General features: G+C 43.8%; 1 protein-coding gene and 1 long non-coding RNA gene across 14 annotated transcripts in view; one reads left to right on the forward strand and one right to left on the reverse strand.

The window, feature by feature from the left end:
* Positions 1-18,576, forward strand: part of LOC128329872 (uncharacterized) — a 35,314-nt gene extending 16,738 nt beyond the window's left edge. For both annotated transcript variants that reach the window (XR_008309829.1, XR_008309828.1), the window contains exons 5-6: positions 8,131-8,272; positions 14,931-18,576. This is a non-coding gene — a long non-coding RNA (uncharacterized LOC128329872). The remainder of the gene's footprint in view (positions 1-8,130; positions 8,273-14,930) is intronic.
* KCNH7 (potassium voltage-gated channel subfamily H member 7) overlaps positions 1-19,950 on the reverse strand; it is a 440,460-nt gene that overhangs the window by 391,291 nt on the left and 29,219 nt on the right. The window lies entirely within an intron of this gene.

A 19,950-nucleotide genomic window follows, 5' to 3' on the forward strand; every position in this document is an offset into this window, starting at 1 on the left:
AGGGTAGCAGACAGAAGTAGGGATCAGCAAAAAGCCAGCCCTCCCCTTGCAAATTGAACTTCTTTCATTTGTAATGTATTAGTGGGATGCAAGCAATAGTATTCTTATTAAAATATTTTATCCCTGCCTGCCCCACATTATGACTTACAAACATACCCATGGGGGGATCCAGGGGGGCAAAGGGGCAAGCACCCCAATTTCTGTTTCAGTAATCTAATATGTGGGGCATAATTTACCCTCCCAGAAATGCATGTTTCCCCTTCTGTGCCCCCCACCCTATTTTTCCCCTATTGCCACCACTGGGATATACCACCAGCAGTTTGACATTGCATCCTGAAATCTCATTGTTACATAGAAAGTTTTGATCTTTAACATCCCAGGGTTGTTGGGAAATGATCCTCTTTAACCTGTTAATTGGTTGGGTGAGTAGATCAGGGACTGGGGCTTTAGGCATTAGGATTTCATTTTGCAAGATGCAGGATGGAGCTTCTGCTTCAGCTCTTCTGAGACTAGGCATAGTCTCAGAAAAGACTATACCTAGTCTCTATGCCTAGTTTTGCCATTATGTCTCAGCATAGTTAGTTCTCAAGTTTTTCTTGTAGTGCTAATCTGTGGTGCTAGATCTCTGAAGCAATCAATCCATTACTTTTTCATTTGGAGGGGGGAAAGATAGGATGGAAGGAATATAATTTGTGAAAACACAACAGTAGGTCTAAAAACAGAGGTCTAGTGGGATACAGAGCCACCTAATGGTGCATGGGGGGAGTAACTTGCCTAGGGAGCAAGAGGTTGCTGGTTCAAATCCTTGCTGGTATGTTTCCCAGACTATGGGAGACACCTCTATCGGGCAGCAGCAGTATAGGAAGATGCTGAGGCATCATCTCATACTACACGGGACATGGCAGTGGTAAATCTCTCCTGTATTCTACCAAAAAAAGCTCGTGGCTCTGTAGTCGCCAGGAGTAGACACCAAGTCAATGGCACAAATTTACCTTTACTTTAGTGAAATATATATCCCAATTTCCCCCCAATAAAATTCTGATCTTGCTTCCTTTGGGTAGGGGTTCATTATGCAACTACCACATATGACTGGTATATTTCCAGTTATTTACATCATACTTTTTTCTTTTCTTTAATAGTAGGGCCTGGCATTTAGCCAGATGCTGCATTGGGACTAAGAATATGTGTCTGGGGGAGGGATGGTCAGTGGCTTTGTGAAAGAAAAAAGAGATGCTATATAAGAGTTAAGCACACCCTGCCTATAGAGTAATTCAGACAGGAAGGCAGGAGATAGGAAAGCGCTCAAGTTCTTTAGACTGTGGGAAGATGTGTGCTGGAGAGAGTGATTGCTCCAGAGAGACTGGGTGGTCTCCAGGCGTGGGGACGAGCAGAGGACAGATATCATTGAGCATCTCTTGCTGTAAGAAGAAAGTAATGACAGCAGAAGCCAAACGGAGGACAAAAGTTCTCCTTTCTGTGGTTGACCTAGATAAGGAAACCTAGGCAATGAACTTTTTCTCCAGATACAAAGAAAAAATGTTTCAGTGGGGTTATCTTGCTCCAGACTCTCTGACACTCTGCAAAGAATTCAGTGCAGTGTGAAGAGTATTCCCACCCTTTGAAGATCTGCTTTTTGTACATCTTCAGCAATGCAGATGGAGTGTGAAGTAATGGATACCAGGTGTATTCTAATTGCATGACAGCAACAGTAAGGCTCATTATCTCTCACTATGAGGAGGCTGTTGATTAAGTCCCTCCAAAATTTTAAAGAAAGAAAGCCTTGCTTACTTTCCCCCTTACTTTAGATTAGGACATCCACCTGTACCTTTCCCCCACAAATGACACAATAGCAACATTGATTTTTATTTTCATATCACATAGCATTTTAGATAACCAGAGGCTGGGTAATGAGGGAGGTTCTCGTGAGGATGTTTTGTATTCCAAGTTGTTGTTCTTTTGGATACAATTATAGCAAAATGATTTTTCCCCTATATTCACATTTCATAGCTTGTGTATTTGAGAAACATTCACAACTATACAAATAAAATTTTTTTTAAAAGCATACAAGCTATGAACTGAAATAAAATTGAACCCAAATCAATGTGGATGAATAATGCAGAGGAAATAATTAAGAAAGTAATTATGTGACGTGCAGAGCAAATCTAAGCACAGCATATTCACTCAGAAGTAAGTCTCACTGTGTTTAGTCTCAGGAAAGTGTACACAGAATTGCAGCCTACAAATCTGTTCATGGGACCAACAAGCTTAGACTGAATACATGCCCATGTGCGTTTGCATGGGGGACTGGAATTGTGATGGCAAGCCCCACCCAACCCTACACACATATAATTGGTCATGTGAACTGATGGTACATGCATACAAACTGTATGAATGTAGGCTTATCCAGATAATTTGGAACCCTGATTTTGCAGGGTTGCTGGCTGTTTGTATGTCTGTCAGGTCCATTCATATGGTCAACTGACCACACTGGTCACATGATCAGGACTTGTGCATGCTGTTTAAAATAAAAATAAGTCATAGAAGCAGCTGACCTGTGTATCTGTGTCAAGCATATAAACTACAATTGCAGAGAATGAATAGAGAGGCATAAAAGACAAAGAGCCCTTCCTCATGATCGGTGAGAAAGGGCTCTAGGGAGAGCGGGGAGGAAAGCTGCTTGTATTTACCTCCCCACAGACGATCCCTCTTGGATCCTTGGATGGACAGATCACTCATCCACACAACTGCCAGCAGCCACCGGCAGAGCGAAGAGGGTCGGGGGCTGGGACGTGTTGTTTCAAAATGGGTGTGATGTGATCCCCATGGGCAGCTCCAGATAAAACCCTAGCTGCCGTGTTTTGCATTAGCTACAATTTCTGGATATTCTTCAAGGGAAGCCCCACGTAGAGTATGTTACAGTAATCCAGCCATGACGTGACTAAGGCGTGGGTAACTGGCCAGATCTGCATTCTCGAGAAAGGGACGCAGCTGGCACACTAGCTGAAGCTGTGCAAAAGCACCCCTGGCCACCACCTCCACCTGAGCTTCCAAAAGCAGAGCCAGGTCCAGCAATACCCCCAAGTTGCGTACTTGCTCCTTCAAGAGGAGTGCAACCCCATCCACAACTGGTAAAATCTCCTCATCCTGATTGGCTCTCCTACTGACCAACATTACCTCCATCTTGTCTGGATTCAGTCTCAGTTTATTAGCCCACATCCAACCCATCATGGCCTCCAATCCCAGATTCAGGACATCCACTGCCTCCCTAGGATCAGGTGACAAGGAGAGATAGATCTCAGTGTCATCTGCATATTGCTGACAACTCAGTCCAAGTCCCCAGATGACCTCTCCCAGTGGTTTCATGTAGATGTTAAACAGCACGGGGGACAACACCGAACCCTGCGGGACCCCACAGGCCAATGGCCATGGAGCCGAGCAACAGTCCCCCTGCACCACCTTCTGGACCCTCCCTCCAAGAAAGGATCGGAGCCACTCCAATGCAGTACCTCCAATTAGCATACTCAAGAGGCAGTCCAGAAGGATAGGTCGATGGTATTGAGCGCCACTGAGAGGCCCAGCAGAACCAACAGGGATGCACTCCCCCTGTCTAGTTCCCGGCATAGGTCATCCACTAGAGCAACCAAGGCAGTTTCACTCCCATATCTGGGGTGGAAACCAGATTGAGAAGGGTCCAGATAATCCGTATCATCCAAGACCTTCTGCAGCTTGGATGCCATCACACGCTTTATCACCTTGCCCAAAAAGGGCAGGTTAGAGACAGGTCTATAGTTGTCCGGGTTGGAGGGATCAAGGGACTCCATCTCTACTTACAAGTAGATATGCATAGTATCAGGCTGCATGTTCTATAACACCATTTTCAATGGGATTAACTGCATCTGCCTTCTGATGGATTACATCCAAAATGTTTCAAAGGAAAAACCAATGCAATCCTTTTTTGGGATGTGCATGAAATGGATTTTTCATTCTGTTTCAAATTCGAAATGTAATGCAAAACAGCCAAAACATTTTGTCAAAACAGCAGCTGAGTCAGTGTTTTTAACCCTGCCTTGAAAAACACTACAGAAACACACAGTAAAAGGGAATCTTCCCCTCCCAACATAGAACACACATTTCAAACACAGTCCAAAAATGGTCAAAAAAAGAATCACTGACCCAGAATCCAACGTCAGCCTCAGTGCCTGCACTGAAGGAACATAATTGGCACCAGTGGCTCTCTCACACACAATTATGACTCCTTGAGGCTATTCTTACATGCAGGCAAAATGAGACTAAGGAAGCCCAGCCTGATTTTGCCTGCAGGTGAGAACTCAGTTCCTGGTGGCAGCGTGGTGGCAAACGCATTATAAATATTACACATTATAAAATGCATTATAAATGTGTCTCCGAGGGAAGGTAAGATGCCTCCTAGTCTTAAGGAGGCAATTATTAGACCACTTCTGAAGAAGCCTACCTTGGATCATTCAGAGCTGAGTAACTACAGCCTGTCTCCAACCTTCTGTGGCTGGGCAAGGTAATTGAGAGGGTGGTGGCTTCCCAGCTCCAGACAGTCTTGGAGGAAACTGATAATCCTGACCCATTTCAAACTGGCTTCCGGGCTGGCTGTGGGTTGGAGACTGTCTTGGTCGGCCTGATGGATGATCTCTACCTGGGAATTGAGAGAGGAAGTGTGACTCTGTTGGTCCTTTTGGACCTCTCAGCAGTTTTCGATACTATCGATCACAGTATCCTTCTGGAGTGTCTGAGGGGATTGGGAGTGGGAGGCACTGCTCTGCAGTGGTTCTGCTCCTACTTCTCGGGCAGGTTGCAGATGATGTCTCTTGGAGACTGTTGTTCTTCAAAATCTGAACTTTTGTGTGGTGTCCATCAGGGCTCCGTATTGTCTCTGATGTTGTTTAACATATACATGAAACTGCTGGGAGAGATCATCAGGAGATTTGGTGCAGGGTGTTATCAGTATGCTGATGACACCCACATTTATTTCTCCATGTCAGCATCATCGGGAGAGGGCATAACCTCCCTAAATGCCTGCCTGAAGGCAGTAATGGGCTGGATAAGGGATAACAAACTGAGACTGAATCCAGATAAGTTGGAGGTATTCATTGTGCGGGGTCGAAACTCGGGAGACAATTTTGATGTGCCTGTTCTGGATGGGGTCACACTTCCCCGGAAGGAACAGGTACGCAGTCTAGGGGTGCTTCTGGATCCAAGTCTCTCCCTGGTGTCCCAGGTTGAGGCGGCGGCCAGAGCTGCCTTCTATAAGCTTCGGCTGATATGCCAGCTGCACCCGTTTCTTGAGACAGATGACCTCAAAACAGTGGTACATAAGCTGGTAACCTCCAGACTGGATTACTGTAATGTGCTGTATGTGGGGCTGCTCTTGTATGTAGTCCGGAAACTACAGTTGGTCCAGAATGCGGCAGCCAGGCTGGTCTCTGGGGCATCTAGGAGAGACCATATTACTCCTGTATTGAAGGAGTTACACTGGCTGCCGATATGTTTCTGGGCAAAATATAAGGTGTTGGTCATAACCTATAAAGCCCTAAACAGCTTAGGCCCTGGGTATTTAAGAGAACGACTTCTTCGTTATGAACCCCACTGGCCACTGAGATCATCAGGAGAGGTCTGTCTGCATTTGCCACCGTCTCATCTGGGGGCTACTCAGGGACGGGCCTTTTCCGTTGCTGCCCTGGGGCTTTGGAATGAACTCCCTGGTGAAATAAGAGCCTCCCCATCTTTGACAATTTTTAAAAAGTCTTTAAAGACGCACCTGTTCACCCAGGCTTTTAACTGATACTGTTTTGATTGTTTTTAATGTTATTTTAGAATATTGTTTTAAAAATTTTAGATTGTCATATATTAAATTTCTTGTTTTTGTTTTTAACTAATGTTTTAATGTTTTTATTTTGTTGTAAACCACCCAGAGACGTAAGTTTTGGGCGGTATAAAAATATGTAAAATAAATAAATAATAAATAAAATAAACCTGCCTCCGGAGCCCGCATTCAAAATAAGGTTAAGGGAGCAAGCGCTCATTTTTTTTAATTGTCTGCCAGCCCCAGCTGCTTGCATTATGGGAGTTATGGTGCATTATGGGAGTTCTGGGGTTCTCCTGTGCCCACCCCCCACCTCCCTGCTGCCAGCAGAAGCCAGCAATTCTCAGAAGCTGGCAATGCCCAGCAAGGTGCCAAAGATCTCTTTGGTAAGTAAGGAGGTAAGCATTTTAAGACTTCCTCCCTGCTTTCCCTCGAGCCCTTTCTCTGCAATCATGAGAAAGGGCTCCTAGCATTGCAACAGGTCCCACAGCCGCACCCTTACTTAGCATCAAGCATAGCCATAAGCTCAACTAGAGCAACTTCAGCCACATTTTGATTGAATAGAACTTGCAATACAGATTGCAGAACAGACCAGAGCAGTGAGTGAAGCACAAGTTAGTCTCAAGGCCAGACATGGAGCACATCACAACAATCACGAAGAAATATTACACAATACAGAGAGAGAGAGAGAGAGAGAGAGAGCGCACTGTGACTGTCCATTTCTCACCACAACACTATCTTACAGACAAAACAAACCACAACTCAAGGAAGGCAGGCACCCAAGTTCTGCCTTTTTCAATCTGAGATCCAGCAAAACCAGATAGTTATAGCAACAATAACACAGTATATTATTCTCAGTGCTGAGAAAAGAAAACCACAAAATCAAACCTTCCTTCCTCCTGTCCTGTCCTGATTTATTCTCTTCTTCAAGAGAGACATGGTGGAAGGGCTCTCTGTGCCTCCTAGTCCCTTTGAATAAATTTTGAATTTGAAATTCCCTCCTTTTGTGTTTCCCCTCCCTCCTCCTACCCAATGAGGGCACAGTTGCCACTTGATTTGTATGATAGCCAATTTCAGCCAAGAAGCAAGGAGATCGCAAGCGAATTGGAAGCCAGTGCCAAAAAAAAAAAAAAAAAAAGCCCCAATCAGCAAAGGAAAAACGGACCTCCAAAATGGTGCTCGAAGCACTGAAATATTTCGAATCAAAACAGGGTTGTTTTGTTCTGAGCTCAAAACAGGCCCCTTTTTGAGAGTGCATTTTGTTTTGAGCTCAAAACACTTGAAACGGCTCATTTCGAGATGAAACATTTCATGGTGAAAACACTTCAAATGGCTCAATTCGAGATGAAATGTTTTACGGTCGAAACATTCTGCACATCTTTTCCCAGGTCTCATTATCTGCTGTAGTAGTTCAATGTGCTTTCCTCATGGCATGCTTCAGAGTAGGCAAACCTGAATTCAACATCAGTTATTTCTTTTCAGTCCAAGAATGTGAACTGAACTAACTCCTGGTTCACACAGAATTCTCTGGAGGAGGCCCCCTGTGGTGAGATGTCTTTAGGTGATGGTAGCAGCTAGTAGTTCTAATAGCTGCTTGCAGACACCTGTGAATAGCCCCTTTCTGCCCCACCTGTTGGGTTACCCAGCCACTCAATCACTTGCCTCCTCATGTGCTCACCCTCCCTCTGGTGACATTTGCCTGGACTCAGAGCAGAAAAGCAAGTGGCAACACGCAGTGACTTCTTGTTCCTTTTGCTGTTCCAAATGTAAGAGGAAGCCGGGACTGCTGGAGCAAGAGACAGCAGTGGCACCTTCCAACCAAGAAATGGTTGGAAGGTGGCTCTCTACATTGGCTGTAACCTTTTGCTGTTAATCAATGTGTCCCTCAAAGTTTCAAGAAAGAAAGCTTGGTTCCATTCCCCCTTCCTTTGGAATAGGGTGCCACCTTTTTACTAAACAACACAGACACACAAAGGGGGAATGGCCCCTGGCTCCCCACCACCTTCTTCAGAGAGCAAAAAGCAATCTGTCACCCAGCCAGCAAGCTCCCCTCTCTCAGGGGCCCAGGGACTATTGTCTTCCCACTCTTGTAAATTGGAGCTACACCCTTGGCTAGAGCAGCTGTCAGAATTGCTAGTTGCTACAGTCAGTTGAAGACTTCTTGCCACACGAAGCCTAGTGTGGCCCACGGTCAAGATTTCTGACTCCATAAACAGACAATGTATGCAGACAATGAATTCTGAAATGGAAAATAAGTTAACTGCATGCTTTTTCTAATAGAACACCATTTTCCCCAGCATATCAAACCTAGAGGCATGCCAGCTCAGCCACAGAAAGATCTATCACCAGAGACACAGAGGAACTGTTTGCAACTGATGAGTGCACCTGAATCCCATTAACAGGCACAAAATCTCAGCAAGATAATCCTCCACTGAAGGGGTATGCTGTTAAATGCATTTGTGAAAGAACACCATTCTAAAAGTTAATAACTGTTATTTTACGTTTTTGACAGGGGGAGAGAGAGAGAGAGAGAGAGAGAGAGAGAGAGAGAGAGAGAGATGGCTTTGTTCAGGTACTAGTGTTGTGCATGGAACTGGTTTGGTCTAAATTCGGACCAAAGACTGCGATCTGAAAACTGGTTCGGTTGAACTAACTGGCTGGTCTGGTCCATCCAACAGAACCAGCTCAGACCAGTTCACTGGTTTGAGTGCCTGTAAAGGGGAATCTGGTGAGAATTCCCCTTTGCTTCCAAAGGTAATAAAAGGCAGAATGGGAGTGGCAAAGGGCACTTTTAAAATGGAAAGAGAAAGTGCTTACCAGCAGGCCTGCAAAATACTCCCCATACCTTCTCAGCAGCAGCCCACAAATGGCCTCCGTGCATGTGTGGAGGCTGTTTACATGCCGCCACCCCTGAGAAGGTGGTGGGAGGGCCACTCAGGCTTGCCGTTAAGTGCCTTCTCCTTCAGTTTTAAAGGCGCCTCTCTCTCGCCGCTGCCCTGCTGCCTGATATTACCTTTGGAAGCAAAGCGGAATCCTCACTGGACTCCCCTTTACAAGCACTCAAACTGGCAAAACGGTCTGCCTGTGTTTGATCTGGTTTGATAATGGGCTGGACCGCTTTTGCTGGGGCCAGTCTGGTCCATCACTGAACCTGTCAAACAGGCCTATCTCGCTGTTCAATCATGGAGCAGTTCAGCACACCCCTACTAGTAGGGACATAAGGGATATATATTTTAATGAAGGGCATACTCCAGTCAAAGCTAAGCACTTATGATGTATTAGCAAAATGCTTCAAATAGCATACAACATGCAATTGTAAAATGCACAGTTATGTATGCCTCTGTATGCAGGGGAGCAACAGCAGGAGAGAGGGCATGCTCTCAACTCCTGCTGTAGGCTTCCAGTGGCATCTGTTGGGCCACTGTGTGAAACAGGATGCTGGACTAGATGGGCCTTTGGCCCGATCCAGCAGGGCTGTTCTTATGTAGTGGTGGGGGGATAATCTAAGGTATATAGTGCATGTATTATGTAGTAGTAGTAGTAGTAGTAGTAGTAGTAGTAGTAGTAGTGTGTGTGTGTGTGTGTGTGTGTGTATCTCAAACATTGGTAACTACATTAATTCAATCACAGTTATTTTTGCCAATATTTTATTTTAATGCCTCATTTTAGCTAGATAGTAACCCAATCATCTTGTGTTAAATACATTTAATATCTCGTTACCTGATCCTACGAACTGGCATTCTGCTGCTGAAGCATCAGTGACTGGGTATGAGGCTCTGAAACAAGGCTACATTGCCAGTGTCTGTATCAGCAACAGATCTGTGCACTAGCTTTCCAGCCTCTGTGAGTACTAAGATTGGTGCTTGCTCCCCTGTGTACCTAGAACTCTCCATTTTAATGTATTTATTCCACAGACCCCCTCCCCAAAGAGACATATAATCAAAATTAAATTACATTCAAAATAACAAAACTAAGTGCAGGAACATCATATCAAAACCAAAAAGCAAATTTCAGCAAGAACAGAAACAACAGTAACAAAATGCAGCAGAGTTTGATAGAAACCAACAGTTCAGGGAGCACAAAAATGAACCCAAACCGAAGGTCCATCTAAACAATGTTTTTTGCTAAGCTACAAAAGAATAGCAGGGAAGGAGGTAGCTGGGCCTCCCGGGGGAAGAGTTCCAGAGTTTAGGTGCCACGACCAAAAATGCTCTGTCCTGCATCTTAACCAAACATACCTCAAATGATGGTGAGACTCACGTTAATATGCAAAAAAGGAGAAATGGGATTGTGCCTGGTGGTCCAGCACCCATCACACATTGGGCATAATCTGTGAAAGAATCTGTGCTCCTATAAATTGTGCTCATGTCAATAATGCACATGCAGTCAGGGGTCGTCTATTCAAGGCTCCCTAGTTGCATGTGCATAGACTATAAATGTATGCTTTGTGTGTGCGCAGGTTTTCATGGGTCATGCCAAGTCGTGGTGGTGGAGCCAGCAGAAATAATTCTGGTGCCCACTCTACTTGCATTCAAAATAACATTTTGAAGAGTCCAATCCTCCCTGAAGAGTAATAGGAGAAAAAGAAACAAGCAGTTCATACAGGAATAGGATCAGAATAAGAAGAGGAAGAAAAATGTATTGTAATTAATGTGACTCAGAACTGGACAAATGGTGGTAACTAAAAATTCCTGCAGTGCAAAGAAGTAATTATAGGATAGAATGGTGAAGAAATGTCTCCAGAGTAAACATTCTCTCACTTTGAAAAGATTCAAGATTCATGCCCAGAAGAAATTTCAGAGAATTTTCTCAGACAGTTTCTCCATATCTGTAGGCATCCCAGTAGTCCTCACAGATCACAGTCAGGCTTACAATATGCCAACAGCAAAGAAAGGAATACCATAGAGCAAATTGTCCTATAAGAGTGAAGCAAATGAACCAGGCTACACATTATATATACAGGCTCATAAAAACATGTGTGAATCAACCGACATTCACTCTATAGCACAGCACTTAAAAAAAGAGAAAAGAAATCCTAAATGACAATTCATTTAGCTCAAGAATGAAATGGGAGTGTACTAAGCAGAAACCACCAATAGGTTATATATCATGCATAAGACACTCATTGCATTCATTCATTCATTTATGCAGTCAATGTCATTTTCAAGCTCAGTTAAACTTCTGACGACTTCTGACTGAGTTAAATTGATAGAGAGGTGAAATCATAACTGGGAGAAACTTGAAAATGATTCTGAACAATATGCCTCATGTGAGAAGAGTGGCACAATGGCAAAGGTGGACGGATGACCAATGCAACCCCTAACCGATTTCATGTCCCAAATCCTCACACATATATAGACAGGTAGACATAACATTGCCAGTGGCCTGATTCAGACATTACACTGAACCATGGTTTAATCATGGTTTAATGACTGTGGGCTCACGTGTTCCCCTCTCCCCTTTGCATGCACAAAAGGAGAAAGTATGAAAAGTCCTTTCCTGGTTTAGAGCTAACCAGGAGTTGCTATGATGCCTGTGCCCAGCAAATCCTGCCTTATTCTAACCATAGTCTGTGAACAAGCTAGGGTATGAAACTAGTGCTGAATCTCTAAAATACTCAGGAGTGGTGACCAGGAACAGATCTTCTACATATTTTCAAGAGACAAGCACCAAATGTTACATGCATATATTTGCACTTCAGCCAGAAGAAGCCCTTTTGAGGTGTTTTTTGATTTGTGGAAGCTGTCCTCAAGTACAGTATCCATGAAAGTGTGTCTGTAAGCTGATAACGCTCATTAACCCTATTCCCACTCTCCACAATTGCAATGTTTTTCTGAAAAGACAAATGAAGTATTTGTGGAGAGATTCTTCCCATGATAAGATCCCTGGGGCACCCCAGCATTCTCCATGAGTGCAGCATTTGTCTTTTAGAGAAGCACTGTAATCATGGAAACCATGGTGGGGTGGGGTGGGGTTTTAGTACATGTCACAGCAATGGTGGAGCTTGCCGACATGTTCTCAGGGACATCAGAGGCACTGTCACTACTTTCATAACAACAGAGCTTTAATCAGAGCAGCATGTAGTTCATACCCAATAACTATACCCAAGTACAAAATGTGAAATGAGAATTATTTGAAATGGATTTTTCTGGTTTGGACGCAATCAAACGCTGCTTTAAACCACAAACAGAAAGGGCAGCTTTCCTCCCGTCATGTGTGAAGGCATGTGCAAGTGCTGCTAAACTATAGTTTTAATAGTTTAGCATTATGTTTGAACCCAGACCAGGAGTTAAATATCCATATCTTTGTCATTTCTATCAGAGCAGATGCTATAGCTACAAAGCTAAGAAAATTCTACTAGATAGAATTTTGTGGGTGTGTCCTTGTCTTGAAATCCTCTAAAGGGAGCCTATAAAGCCTCTCTGAGGGCTTATACACTCATTAACAATTTCCTTGCTTTTTCTTGTTTTTCCCATCCATCAAGCCATTTGTAGATATGACTGAAGCGAAGAAAACATGAGCAAGTACTTAGTACTGATTCCATTTGCCATGTTCAGGCAGGTTGTGCATTTGCCAGACTTTCCTGGGGGTTTCTGTTGTCATGTCTATCCAAAATAACTTTATACCAGGTGTGTTCCTCAGGGAGCCTTCCCTTTGGAGCTTCTCCCAACACATCCTTACAGCAAGTGCAGGAGAGGTGGTTCATAAGGCAACCTGCACACACCTGCCGACAGCAATGAAGGCAAGTTACGCTTATCTGTTGTCTATTTGCCTAATCTGGTTGTGCACTGTGCAGCGATCAGAGATAAAACTTCCCATATAGTTGTGTCATAATTGCTGTTGGAGATGTCTTCATTTGCAGCTGAACATTGGCATAATCTGAACATAATTAGTGGTGTTTCAGCATTCTGTAGGAATTGTACAGTTGCAAAGATTATCGTTGGAGACACAAAATGGCCCTCTCTCAAGCTTTTATTGTAGTTTGCCAGCTGCTTATGCTAGCATAATGAGCCTGTGTTATATTCTGATAGCTTGCGGTTGCTAGCTGCAGTACACAACCAACTTGTTTTGGTCGTGTTTGAAATAAGCAATGTGGAAGTTTGAATGCAGTCAGTAATAAAGAAACAAGTCTTGAGTTTTGGAATATTTTTTGCAAGATTGCAAAAATAGTATTTGCAATACTACTGAGTACTGCAATCGTTTTTGCAGTAGTTTTGCAGTAACTGACAAGAAGGAGTGCTAGGTGCTCCAGTGATGTGTGGTTGCTTGGAGAGGAGGCAATGCTGCTGCTCTGAAGGAGCTTCTAAGGAAGACTCCTGCAGAGAAACAACATGAGGACCAAAATGGGGTAATGGGTAGAATATTTGACTTGGACCAAATGACTGTTCAGTCAGGAATTTCACTAGGTGACTTTGGGCCAGTGTCCCACAGGGTGGTTGCACAGATGAAATGAAGGGAACTCTGAGGTACACTGTCTAGGAAAGGAATGAGAAAAGAAGCTGGGAGGGAGGAACTGGAGCCGGGCCTTTTCCAAGCTGCTGTCCATGAGGGGTTCTGTCCTCCAGATCTGGAACTGAAATGGTGTAATCTACATTTAGGGAAACGGATGAAGGGTTTGCATTGGTGTCATCATATGATGCAGGGATGAACCCACATTCTACCCCAGATGATGGTGGTTGAATTCTTTGGTGCGCTGCCATGCACCCATACAATCCACGCTGCTTGGATACTGGCAGCATAGATTAGTGAGGCCAGGAAAATGGGTCCCGACCTCCAGAAATCCTGCAAAGCACCATGCTCTAGGCATCCAACTCTGTGCATGTTCAGGTTGTGTGCAGCCCGAGCACCCACATGACTCCAGTACTGGGGGGTTAAGGCATGCTGTCCTTACCCAACTATTGGCTAAAAAGTCAGGTTGGGCAGGAGGACAGCACCAGGATCAAATTCGAGGCTGGGCAGCCTTAGTCTGAGTTAAGCCATTCGTGTGAATAGGCTTTCTGTATTCTTAAGAAGTTTGTGGCAGGGAAAAGCTTCTGCTGCAGTTCCCACAGTGCTGCTTTGGTCCACTCTTTGTATCCATTACTTGAATAAATTCTGTGGAATTCTGAAGGGAGGGAGGGAATGAGGGACTTGAGATGAGCAAGGGCAATTCCTCCCTGTAACAGTAGGAAATTGTTGTGTTCCAACTCTGCAGTATAGGATTTTTGTACTTTAAATTCTTTTAAAATGTTTATTAAAAGAAAAGGCATATAGTAGCAAATATAAACCTACATGACACCAATGAGAAATTGGGATAAACTGAGCAAGACATGTTTCTACAAATGAGCCTTTAAAGAGAGTAAATTTTTCGGACACCTTCCAAACACCCTCGGATGGAAATCAATATACAGTCTATCTAATAAATGAGTAATGGTGAAGAAAGATTTCTAAAGTGAAAATTCCCAAAATATAATTTGCTGAAGTATGTTTCCTTGTGTCTATAAAATAGTACCTTGTGGTTATTCCCAAATGACCCAGCTTGCATGGTAGAATGGAATAAAATCAAGCCTTGGTTGCACTGTGAGCCACGCCAGGATGGCACAACAAAAGCCATTCTGGCACCTGGGATGCAGACAAACATCAAGGTGGCACCTCACATTGTGAGAAGATCATGCTGAAGACCCTTTCACATTCTAGCGAGGAGACTTTCCATGCAGAAGCCAGCTTCCAGGAGTGCAGGTCACGTAGCCGCAGATGTGTAGCTACACCTTCATCCATATCACGATGCTAAACTGGGCTCTGCTGAAGGAGATAAAGGTGTCTTTTAATACAGACTAGAGCTGGATCCTGGCCAAAATCCACCATCGGGAGGCCGTAGCCTCATAGTAGGGCAAGTCTTGCCCTGGCACAGCAGCTTGGGTTGGTGTAGTGCTACTTCCATCCACAACAATCAGCAAGTTGTGGCACAGTAGCATTCTGCAAAGCAACTGCATGTCATATAATCTGTTGGGCACGGGGGGGGGGGATTTTATTTGTGGGACATATCAGAGCCATTTTGTTTGCTACTGAGCTTCCTGTGGTCAATTCAACTCTCTCTGTCTTGCACATTTTGTTCAAGGAATCCAGTGTTCTCAAGCACAGTGAGTCGTCTGAAGACACATGATGTGGTTCTACCAATGAAGCTAAGCTGGTTTGGCCAGACCCTGGAGGGGAGAATTCCTGGGAACCAAATCCCAGAGGGATAGTGTATTAATCTGTTGGAGCAAATATAACAAAGAGTCTTCTAGGACATTAAAGACTAACAAATACATTGTCCAGTGGCAGCACCAGAAAAAAACTTGAGGGGAGGGCACAGAAAGGGCAAAGGGCAATTCTGGGTGGGCAAGCTGTGTCCCACATGTTAGATTTCTGAAACATAAATGCAGAGGGGGGCAGTTGAGGGGGGCAACTACTTTTCTGAGGAGACACTTGCCCACCATAGCTACTTCCAAAGCTACATTAGCGTCCTGCTCTAGCTACATTAGCATTCAGAGCGACATATATCTAGAAGTACAGGATGCAAGAATCCTTAGTTTTAAATCTCAGAGTGTATTATAAGAAGGAAGGAAGGAAAGGTAAGAAAGTAAGTGTGAAGTTTGTCAGGTCACAGAACACTGTTAGCAAGTCAGAAAGATTTTAGCAGCTGATCTCTGCAGTGAGGTAGGGGACTTTCTTCCATGTACTGTCTAAAATACTGGAAACGAAATCACTCCGCTGATAATTAGCCTCTGAAGCAAGACAGCTTCATTACAAATATGATTAACTTATAATAAAATGCTCTGAGTTAATTAAAATCTTATTAGCTCTAATTGTTTTGCAGTTCAAATTCAGATGACAGTTTAGGAAACAGAGGCAAGGTGCCTACCCAGTATTCTTTTACCATGTAGAACAACATTTACATTTTCCCAGTTCAAAAACTGCTGATGTCTCATATGTGTAAGAGTTTGCACAGCTATTAGTAATCATTGTTGAAAAACAAAGCAGACATTTACAAGGACAAAAAGACCTAGTTTCATCACATTTAAAAGCTTTTCAGGCAAGTGGATTTTAAAAAATAGAGAAAGGAAGAGAAGAGAAACAGACAATTCAGATCTATTCCTGCTGTTTTAAAAAAACAACCTACAGCTCTGCCAAATGCTTTGTGATTTCAAGCTTCATATATGATATATTGTTTTTACATCAGTAGCTATAGAAACAGTCAATTACTGGACACTTTGTTATAAATGCACACAGACATCCACTTGCTAAGCAACTAATAACTGCCCAGGACCATCACCGAAGTTTGATTAAGTCCATCTGGACAAAGCTATAAGAATGCACAGGTCATATAACAAAACATAGTCTTCAGCTCCCAGAGGAGCTGATTATCTCTCTGTCTAATAGCTAGCTAGTTCTCACCATTCTTTCTCAGAGCATATACAAGAAATAGAAAGAAAGCAAGAAATAGAAAGAAGGTTTTTGGGGGGAGTGAATGTGTATCTGATGGATTGCCTCCTCCCCACCCTGGGTACCTTGCTTTGATATGGGAGTGCGGGCGGGGGGGGGAGTTTCTGACATGCCCCACAAACTAGGAGCAGGCTTTGGGAGACAAGAAAGGGAAGCAATGACTCAGAGGCAGTTCTCAGGTTCCAGTGATGTGGCAATGCATTTCTGATGCTTCACCTCCACCACAACATAAAGCTGGTCCAGGCAAGGAAAGGAGGCAATGCAGGAGAAGCTGCTGCAGCTGCTGCCACCATACCCACAGGCCATTTCCCAAAGCCTTTCTTGCTTCCCTTCCCAACCTCAGCAACCCAAGCAGAGAGAGGAGCCGAGGTCAAAATCAACATGACATGAGAGTTCTGTGATTCAAAGTTATTTCTCTTGTTTTAAAAGCAGACATGAGGGACCTGATTTGGACTGGGATTGGGTGGGAGATGATTGTTTTTATTTAACTCTTCACCCACTTACTGATTCCCTGACTTAAATCCGAGAAGCTGGTATAAGTCATGGAGGGGAACATTTCCAGCATAATGTTTGTGTCTGTGAATGTTTCCCTCTGTGAATAATAGCAGCTTTGGGGAGTGATTGGGCAGGGCCGCGGCAGGGGTGAAAGAGTTAGATCCCCACTCCCACCCCGCCACCATAGCACAGCCCTGATGCAAATCAGCACCCACCCCCAGTAGTTTTCTGAAAAAGAAAAAAATAGGGGGAATTCCAAATATGAAACTCCTATGTCATTTCTTGTTTGGTCCTCCCATCCATGCATTCAAGGGAGTCTGTGGACTCAGGCAATTCAAGGGAGTCTGTGGACTCAGGCAGAAAGGCAGTGCACATGGTCAATAACTGGGTAGGGCTAGTGGGCTACCCAGTTTCATGAGCGGTTTGTACTCCCGATTCTTTATCGTCTGCAAAGGTAAAACAAGAGAAGAGGCGCCAGCAGAGATTGTGTGCTAAGCAGCAGCTGCATAGGAGTGCTCTGTCCTACCCAGAAGCTAAATGAGGTAGGAGGGAAAGCCCTCATATGCTGCTTAGCACATGATCTCTGCTGGTGCCTCCTATCTTGTGTTTCCGACACAGATGATCAAAAATCGTCTGTCTCCAATGCTTTCTAACATCTACATGAAACTGCTGGGTGAGAGCATCAGGGGATTTGGAGCAGGGTGTTATCGAAATGCCAATGACACCCAGATCTATTTCTCTATGACATTATCATCAGGAAATGGCATAACCCCCTAAATGCCTGCCTATCGGCAGTAATGGACTGGATGAGGGATAATAAATTGAAGTTGAACCCAGCAGGACTCAGGGTAAGGGGGTCATATTTTGAGGGACATGATAGATCTCCGTGTTCTGGATGGGTTTGCACTGCCCCCGAAGGACAGGTACATAACTTGAGAGTGCTTCTGGACCCAGGTCTCACTCTGGCTTCTCAGGTTGAGGCTATGACCAGGAGCGCTTTCTATCAACTCTGGTTGATACAACAGCTTTGTCCGTTCCTGGAAGATAGTGATCTCAGAACTCTAGTGCACTCTCTGGTAACGTCTAGGCTTGACTACTGCAGTGCACTCTATGGAGGGCTGACTTTGTATGAAAACATCAGTTAGTTTAAAAATGCAGCAGCTAGAATGGTCTCCAGGGTGTCTTAGAGAGACCATATCATGCCTGTTTAAAAGTAATTGCATTGGCTGCCAATAGGTTTCCAGGCAAAATACAAAGTGCTGGTGATTGCCTTTAAAGCCCTAAGCCACTTAGGACCGGGTTACCTAAGAGAGCACCTTCTTCTACATGATCCCTGCTTGTATTTTATAGATTTTAAATTTGGTTTGTTTTTATATTTTTAGCTTAATACTTTTATTGTCATTTTATTGTATGTTTTTTTTAACTTTTGTAAACCGCCTTGTGATTGTTTTTTAATGAAAGGTGGTATATATATGCAACAATAAATAAATAAATAAAATAAAAATCCCCACCGCACATTAAGGTCATTGAGAGAGGTTTTTCTCTATATGCTCATCTGGCGGAGACTCAGGAGTGGGCCTTCTCTAGTCGCTCCTAGGCTGTGGAATGCACTTCCTATAGACATTTGTAGTTTGCCTACCAAAAGAGCACTTAAGACGCATTTTTTTCAGCCAGGCTGTTAGTAATCTCTAAATTTTTAAATTGCTGTTTATAACAGTTTGTTTTGTTTTGTTTTTCTTGTGTTTATTTTTGTGAACTGCCTAGAGCCTTTGGAGTCAGGTGGTATATACACTGGAATGATGGATGGATGGATGATCAGGAGCACACACTGCTCCCAAAACTGGGTAGGACACTTGTCCTGCCCAGTTATCAATTGTGTGAACTGCCTTAGAGTGTTCCAGGGCAAAGGTTCTGTGTTATGATCTTAAGGCATCAAACATGTGGGACTGTGACCAAGTCTCTATGCCTGCTGTGTGTCTTTCCCTATCAGCTGAGCCACATAAAAGGGAAGCCAAGATTCAGAGGGTAAGTAAACTAGGAAGTGGCACTTTGACTTACTCCAGCTGGGTGCCTGCTGCACAAAGCAGACCCAGCTTTGAGAAGCAGCCTACAAGCTCCACAGCAAAAGGGAATAGTCTGGCCACATTCCAGGTGACAAGAGATCAACACAGAGGAAGAAACAGTTTGGAGTCTTCAGTAAGCAGCAACATTAGTTGGCAATTCATGCACAGCAGTGAGTAGAGTGTTCCAGAAACTTTCTGCCCAAGTGAAATGCATGGGAACCGAACATGGGCATGGCTGTGCTCACATTTGAAATGGTGTTGTACTAAATAAACCTCCAGTGGACTGTGCCTCATGTTGACAATAAAAGACATTTTTCAGGTGTCAGGGTATGACTCTCTTTAAGCTAACAGAAGTACCCACTGTTGTTCTTTGGAAAAACCTGAGTTTTTTTATAACCCCTCAACGCCAATACACAGAAGGTCAGCAATAGCAATGTTAACCTGATCTTCTAACAAAAGACGCGACTGATGAGATGGTAGAGTGTACAATACCAATTCCTAACTTTCACCTCTGTGACTCGTACTCTGTCATTACTTCTGCCGTTTTGAGATGGAGCTTTGTTACAGGCTATTAACCTGGGCAGTCAGCTTGACTGATAAAATGTCACTCAGAACACCAAAGGCAAGAAAGGTGTGACAGCCTTTAAAAAAAAAAAAGGACTGTGTGTGTTGTACTTGCACTTTCCCAAGGTAGCTTTAATGTGGGAGAAGAGCCTTTTTAAATCCAGTAGGCTAAACAATATTCTGGGAGTTGTGTGACATTCTACTTTTTTCTGGTTTTCAGTTCACACCTAAGAATATTTGCAAGCTGTGTGACTTTTCTAAAAGTACATGGGGGATGACAATTCTTTTTCCCCCAGATGACAATATAATAAGGAATGAACCATTTTGAAGATACTTGGCATTAAAATGTGGAAGTGGGCAGCTTTTCATTTAGGAATATTGGAGGCTGCCTTATACTGAGTCAGACCATTGGTCCATCTAGCTCAGTATTGTCAACACAGACTGTCAGCGGCTCCTCCAAGGTTGCAGGCAGGAATCTCTCTCAGACCTATCTTGGAGAAGCCAGGGAGGGAACTGGGAACCTTCTGCATG

Source organism: Hemicordylus capensis, chromosome 1 (assembly GCF_027244095.1).
Source record: "Hemicordylus capensis ecotype Gifberg chromosome 1, rHemCap1.1.pri, whole genome shotgun sequence".
Classification (NCBI taxonomy): domain Eukaryota; kingdom Metazoa; phylum Chordata; class Lepidosauria; order Squamata; family Cordylidae; genus Hemicordylus; species Hemicordylus capensis.